The sequence below is a fragment of the Anneissia japonica genome, unplaced genomic scaffold (assembly GCF_011630105.1).
Source record: "Anneissia japonica isolate Jap-2015-1 unplaced genomic scaffold, ASM1163010v1 scaffold287808_len173961_cov137, whole genome shotgun sequence".
Classification (NCBI taxonomy): Eukaryota; Metazoa; Echinodermata; class Crinoidea; order Comatulida; family Comatulidae; genus Anneissia; species Anneissia japonica.
Genome location: NW_022746848.1, coordinates 24,266 through 30,257, shown reverse-complemented (window position 1 = coordinate 30,257; position 5,992 = coordinate 24,266). Strand labels below are relative to the sequence as shown.

The 5,992-nt window shown below is 34.3% G+C and overlaps 1 long non-coding RNA gene across 1 annotated transcript in view; it reads left to right on the top strand.

Moving 5' to 3' along the window:
- Positions 1 to 1,425: 1,425 nt before the first annotated feature.
- The window catches only part of LOC117120315, an 8,743-nt gene continuing 4,176 nt past the window's right edge, over positions 1,426 to 5,992 (top strand). The window contains exon 1 of the long non-coding RNA XR_004447322.1: positions 1,426 to 1,454. This is a non-coding gene — a long non-coding RNA (uncharacterized LOC117120315). The remainder of the gene's footprint in view (positions 1,455 to 5,992) is intronic.

The following is a 5,992-nucleotide window of genomic DNA, read 5'->3' as shown; positions in this document are numbered from 1 at the left end:
CTGTATATATTGAAATGTTATTGTGAATAAACTTTAGTTGTTGTTCTCCTGTAATACTGCTTTATTGTATCTATTACTTGTTATCCGTCGTTGCGTGTCTTGCTTCCAAGCATGGCTACTCATAATCTAACATTACTTTACAAAAGTCAAAAACATCATCCCAATACAAATAACCACAGCCCGATACAACTTTACTAATCCAACTGAGGGTTATTTGTGAATTACAGTACAGCACTCGGTGAACACATGGAACAGAGAGGTCAATAATATTGAACTGCCTTGCTGCACTTTAAACCAGCCTGCTTTAAACTATATGACAAGGTATCCAAGTCGTGGCGTTGGACGACAGCGGGTACACACCTGTTCAACGGGAGGGCAAATTCCCCGCTGGCGCCATCACTTTAGAACGCAGAAAGTTCAGGATCTTACGTCAACATGTTTAGGGAAATTCCCTACCACTGCCGCGGCCATGTTGTTGCAACGAACGAGCCGACGATATTTGGGCCAAGAGCACCCCCTGAGCTGAAATTATTTATGTATGTACTGTATCTAGGCCTAGAAAGCTAAATTCTATAGTTGAATATTTCGATAAAGACTAGCAGGGCCATACATTACTAAAATATTAATGAATTCGCTGACGATAATGTATGTATAGGCCTAGGCCGAGTAGAATTATTACTAACTACAGGAGTTAGGCCGGCTAGCCTAGTAGTCTATTATTACCTTTTTTTTTTGGCACGGTTCGCTTGCCAAAAACGAATAGAATAGGCCTTGGTGCAGCCTAGATATTAGATAGGCCTTTTTCACGAATCGGTAGACATCATGAAGTGATGACAAACATTGCGAATCAGCGGTGCGTAACCAACAGAAATAAGATAAGCTTTTGGGCTGATTTTCTGACATCATGTTATTTAAAAAATCATAACTCCATAACGGGGCATCGTATCCAAAACATTTTTCCAGGAAAATGTTCTTAAAAGACCAGTCTACACCACTATATGAGTGAAAAAAAATTGAAAAATTGTTTTGACCTCTGAAATCAAGATTGAAAAAGAAAAGCCTATCTTAGTACTACTGACATAGGCTTTTATTTTTCAATCTTGATTTCAGAGGTCAAAAAAATTTTTCAATTTTTTTTCAGGCATATAGGGTGTAGACTAGTCTTTTAAGAACATTTTGCTGGAAACATTTTTTGGATACGACGCCCCGTTATGGAGTTATGATTTTTTAAATAACATGATGTCAGAAAATCAGCCCAAAAGCTTATCTTATTTCTGTTGGTTACGCACCGCTGATTCGCAATGTTTGTCATCACTTCATGATGTCTACCGATTAGTGAAAAAGGCCTATTGAGATTGATGTATAATTTCAGTAACTATTTTACAGTATCCTTCAAATTCCACAGTAAATTCCTGTAGCACCGAGTGCAAGATATGGGTTGCTCAAAATTGCAGGTACAGTATAATAACAGCTTTAGAATTTCAAACTAACTGGACAGGGAGAAAATTTCTGGACAATTTTCTTGGGTTTTACAATTTTTCAGTAATTTGACAAGAATGTGGTTTACAATGTAGCCAAAGGTCCTGATGGATAAATCATTGTCATGGATGTTAGACAAGGTGTAGAATATCATTATGGATTTAGCTTGGTCTATAGTGTCATTTTCTATAATTATCCATAAAGGCAAAGTTCTGTAGAACTTGTAAACACTGCAGCTACTCATCATTGTCAGTGCTGCATACCAGTGCTGCACCTGTAACCCGCATGACAAATGAATTTGCACTTGATCTAATCACTAAAAATAATCACTATGTATCAGGAGGGTTTCTTTTCTGCGAGTTGCGAGTCACAAAATGCGAGTTGCGAGTCACAAAATGCGAGTTGCGAGTCACAAAATGCGAGTTGCGAGTCACAAAATGCGAGTTGCGAGTCACAAAATGCGAGTTGCGAGTCACAAAATGCGAGTTGCGAGTCACAAAATGCGAGTTGCGAGTCACAAAATGCGAGTTGCGAGTCACAAAATGCGAGTTGCGAGTCACAAAATGCGAGTTGCGAGTCACAAAATGCGAGTTGCGAGTCACAAAATGCGAGTTGCGAGTCACAAAATGCGAGTTGCGAGTCACAAAATGCGAGTTGCGAGTCACAAAATGCGAGTTGCGAGTCACAAAATGCGAGTTGCGAGTCACAAAATGCGAGTTGCGAGTCACAAAATGCGAGTTGCGAGTCACAAAATGCGAGTTGCGAGTCACAAAATGCGAGTTGCGAGTCACAAAATGCGAGTTGCGAGTCACAAAATGCGAGTTGCGAGTCACAAAATGCGAGTTGCGAGTCACAAAATGCGAGTTGCGAGTCACAAAATGCGAGTTGCGAGTCACAAAATGCGAGTTGCGAGTCACAAAATGCGAGTTGCGAGTCACAAAATGCGAGTTGCGAGTCACAAAATGCGAGTTGCGAGTCACAAAATGCGAGTTGCGAGTCACAAAATGCGAGTTGCGAGTCACAAAATGCGAGTTGCGAGTCACAAAATGCGAGTTGCGAGTCACAAAATGCGAGTTGCGAGTCACAAAATGCGAGTTGCGAGTCACAAAATGCGAGTTGCGAGTCACAAAATGCGAGTTGCGAGTCACAAAATGCGAGTTGCGAGTCACAAAATGCGAGTTGCGAGTCACAAAATGCGAGTTGCGAGTCACAAAATGCGAGTTGCGAGTCACAAAATGCGAGTTGCGAGTCACAAAATGCGAGTTGCGAGTCACAAAATGCGAGTTGCGAGTCACAAAATGCGAGGTACTATAAATTTTCAATAAATAACCATATGAATAATAAATTTATAATTTCATTGCTTTGTCACTCCAATTGGTATGGTACTCATTACATTCTTGTGACCCAGCTGAATTAAAATATACACTTTTTTTAAAAAAGAAAAACAATAAAATTTTGCCAAGGCTCGGTGTTCTTATTTTTTGGCCAATTTCAGGCTCAAAATGTTCTTATTTTGTTCTTGGTTTACACACCTTTTAAACAAAAAATGATTTAATTGTATGGCAGTACTGTACTGGAATGTAGATGAAAGCGACCCCACAAACAATTTCCCCCATCAGATAGGTACACCTACTGTACTGTATTATAGAGGGTATTACAGTCACACCTACTGCACACAATGTACAGATATAATATTTTGGTTTTTAAAAATATAAACCTCATTTGAAATTTTACCTCAGCCTCAATTTGTTCTTATTTTGTTCTTAATTTTTAAGCAATTGCGGCCTCTGTGTTCTTATAAAAAAAATGTGTACCAGTAATCGACAGAATATATAGTACCTTGTAATAGCTTCTACCAAATTTGTAAAACAATTGATATGAATGCAGGCCTCAGTTTGTATGTGTGTGTGTGTATGTATTTAACAAATTGCTATGAGTAACCTTGCTTCTGTGAATTCCTACTCGCATTCCAACTCGCATTTTGCAACTCGCAACTCGCATTTTGTAACTCGCAACTCGCATTTTGTAACTCGCAACTCGCATTTTGTAACTCGCAACTCGCATTTTGTAACTCGCAACTCGCATTTTGCAACTCGCAACTCGCATTTTGTAACTCGCAACTCGCATTTTGTAACTCGCAACTCGCATTTTGTAACTCGCAACTCGCATTTTGTAACTCGCAACTCGCACTGAAGTAACACTCATGTATCAGTGATTTTAGGTTTTGGTTTATGAAACACAAACTGGCTGTCAATAACTTTAAAATGTTCTGTCTATCATTAGCTAAAAAATTAAAAATACAATTCTATTCTATATTTGAATTTCCTAATTTTAATAAGTTATTAACTAACAATTAAAAATTGAATAAAAAAAATTCACTCTCAATTATAATAAACAGTTTAATTGCTGTAAACTTGTGCATAAACTCTTAAATTTGCTAGCAATCAATTTAAGGATTTTTAAAGTAAAATGTCTGTTAAATCAGCAAAATGGGGTTTTTTTTTTATATTTGTTTCTGTTTGGAATGTTGAACTCTTAAATTTGCTAGTAATCAATTTAAGGATTTTTAAAGTAAAATGTCTGTAAAATCAGCAAAATGTTTTTTTTTTTTAAATTTGTTTCTGTTTGGAATTTGATAACTTATTTGATCCTTTATGATCTTGAACTATTCAAATTTTTTAAATTAATTTTTTAGTTTTGAGGCAGTGTGTCTTTAAATATCATCAGTCCATATAAATTTGTCTCAGAATATTTGAGTGTATAAAAGGAGACCAATGAGTATAATCTAAATCTCAAAGAATCAAGGTATATGATCATATACTATATTGAGTAAGGACTAAATGTTTGTGCCGATTTACCTACCAGACGCGACGCGTGCACATCAAGAAATATATCGTAGCACCATTCTTTTAAATGTCTTGCTGTTATTGGCATATTTTGAGTTCATATATATGTGTATTAAAATATCATAAAAAACAATTTTACAATAACACGAGTCTACAAAATTTTGGATGAGGACTTGTCACGCTACGTAAATAACACGTGTGAGAATTCATTATTTAAATTAAGTTTGTACAGTACGGTGAAAGGAGCAGCAGAGTATTCAGTAGTAGGTAAGTGGAACGTACCACTTCAGTGAGTGCAGCTGATACAAACGTGTGTATGTTCACTAAATATAATGCAATAAAATATATTATATTATAAAGTGACCATGTTAATCACTAAAATCAAATCAAATATACTTTTATTTTCCATACAACAAAGTAGTACCATATACAATAAGAATGCAAAAGAAAAAGTAAGTCAATGTGACGAATAAGGAATGTCTACAGACTACATTCATCACAACATTTTAGCATGTATTGTATAATCTCTTTTTTACCACATTCTTTACCAGTAGGCATAGTATCTAAGTACCTGCTTTAACATTATAAACAAAATTATTATTGGCTCATGTTCTTAATTTAAAAAGTAATTTGACTTTCTTCCTAAAATTACAGTTAAAGAAGAAGAAGTATTCAATATTTAATGCTTTAGAATATCCTGTTATGGCAATACTTGCAGAATTTGGCTGACTGGGCTTCACAAAATGATTATTTTCTGGGTGGATCCATGTGTGGGGAGGGCAATGGTCGTCGACGTCTGGTCCTCCCACCACCCTTAACATGTTAGAGCAGGAGCGAATTTAGGGGGAACCACTCGGCCCTAACATCTCCCGGAAATCGGGAAAACCTTCTGCACTCCAGCAAGCAAGCAAGAATCTCCCAAAAATAACCCATATCCTGCAAATTCATGATATTTGTATATTTTAAATATTTTATTATCAATTGTCAATCAATCAATCATAATCTTTATTCACGAAATATATGATATATTCATAACTTACCTGCTCTAAAGACTAATTTTTTTACCGTACTTTACGAATATACTCGTATTGTAGTACTGTTGTACTTGTACCATATTAGCTTTCTGTTTTTGACACCCAATGTTTGTATTATTGGTAGGCCTATATGTAAATAAAAATTATTAATAAATAAAAATAATAATATATTATTATATATATCATAACTTTGATGGCTTTCATCATTGTTACCAAAATATCTTTAGAAAACTATTAGTACCCTTTCAAATTTATTTTATGTAGCTATTATTATTATTATTAATGGTATAATTACTATTATTATTATTAGTATTACTATTATTATTACTATTATTATTATTATTATTATTATTATTATTACTATTATAATACTACAGTTATTATAATTATTAATATTATTATTAATAATATTATTATTGTTTATTGTTATTATTGGTATTGTTATTGTTTTTATTGCTATTTTTATTATTAATACTGTTATTATTATTATTATTATTATTTATTATTATTTTTATTATTATTATTATTATTAATTTATTGTTTACCAGTATTATTATTATTAGTATTATCATTATTACTTGTGTGAGTAGTTTCATAACTTACCTGCTCTAAAGACTAATTTTTTTACCGTAC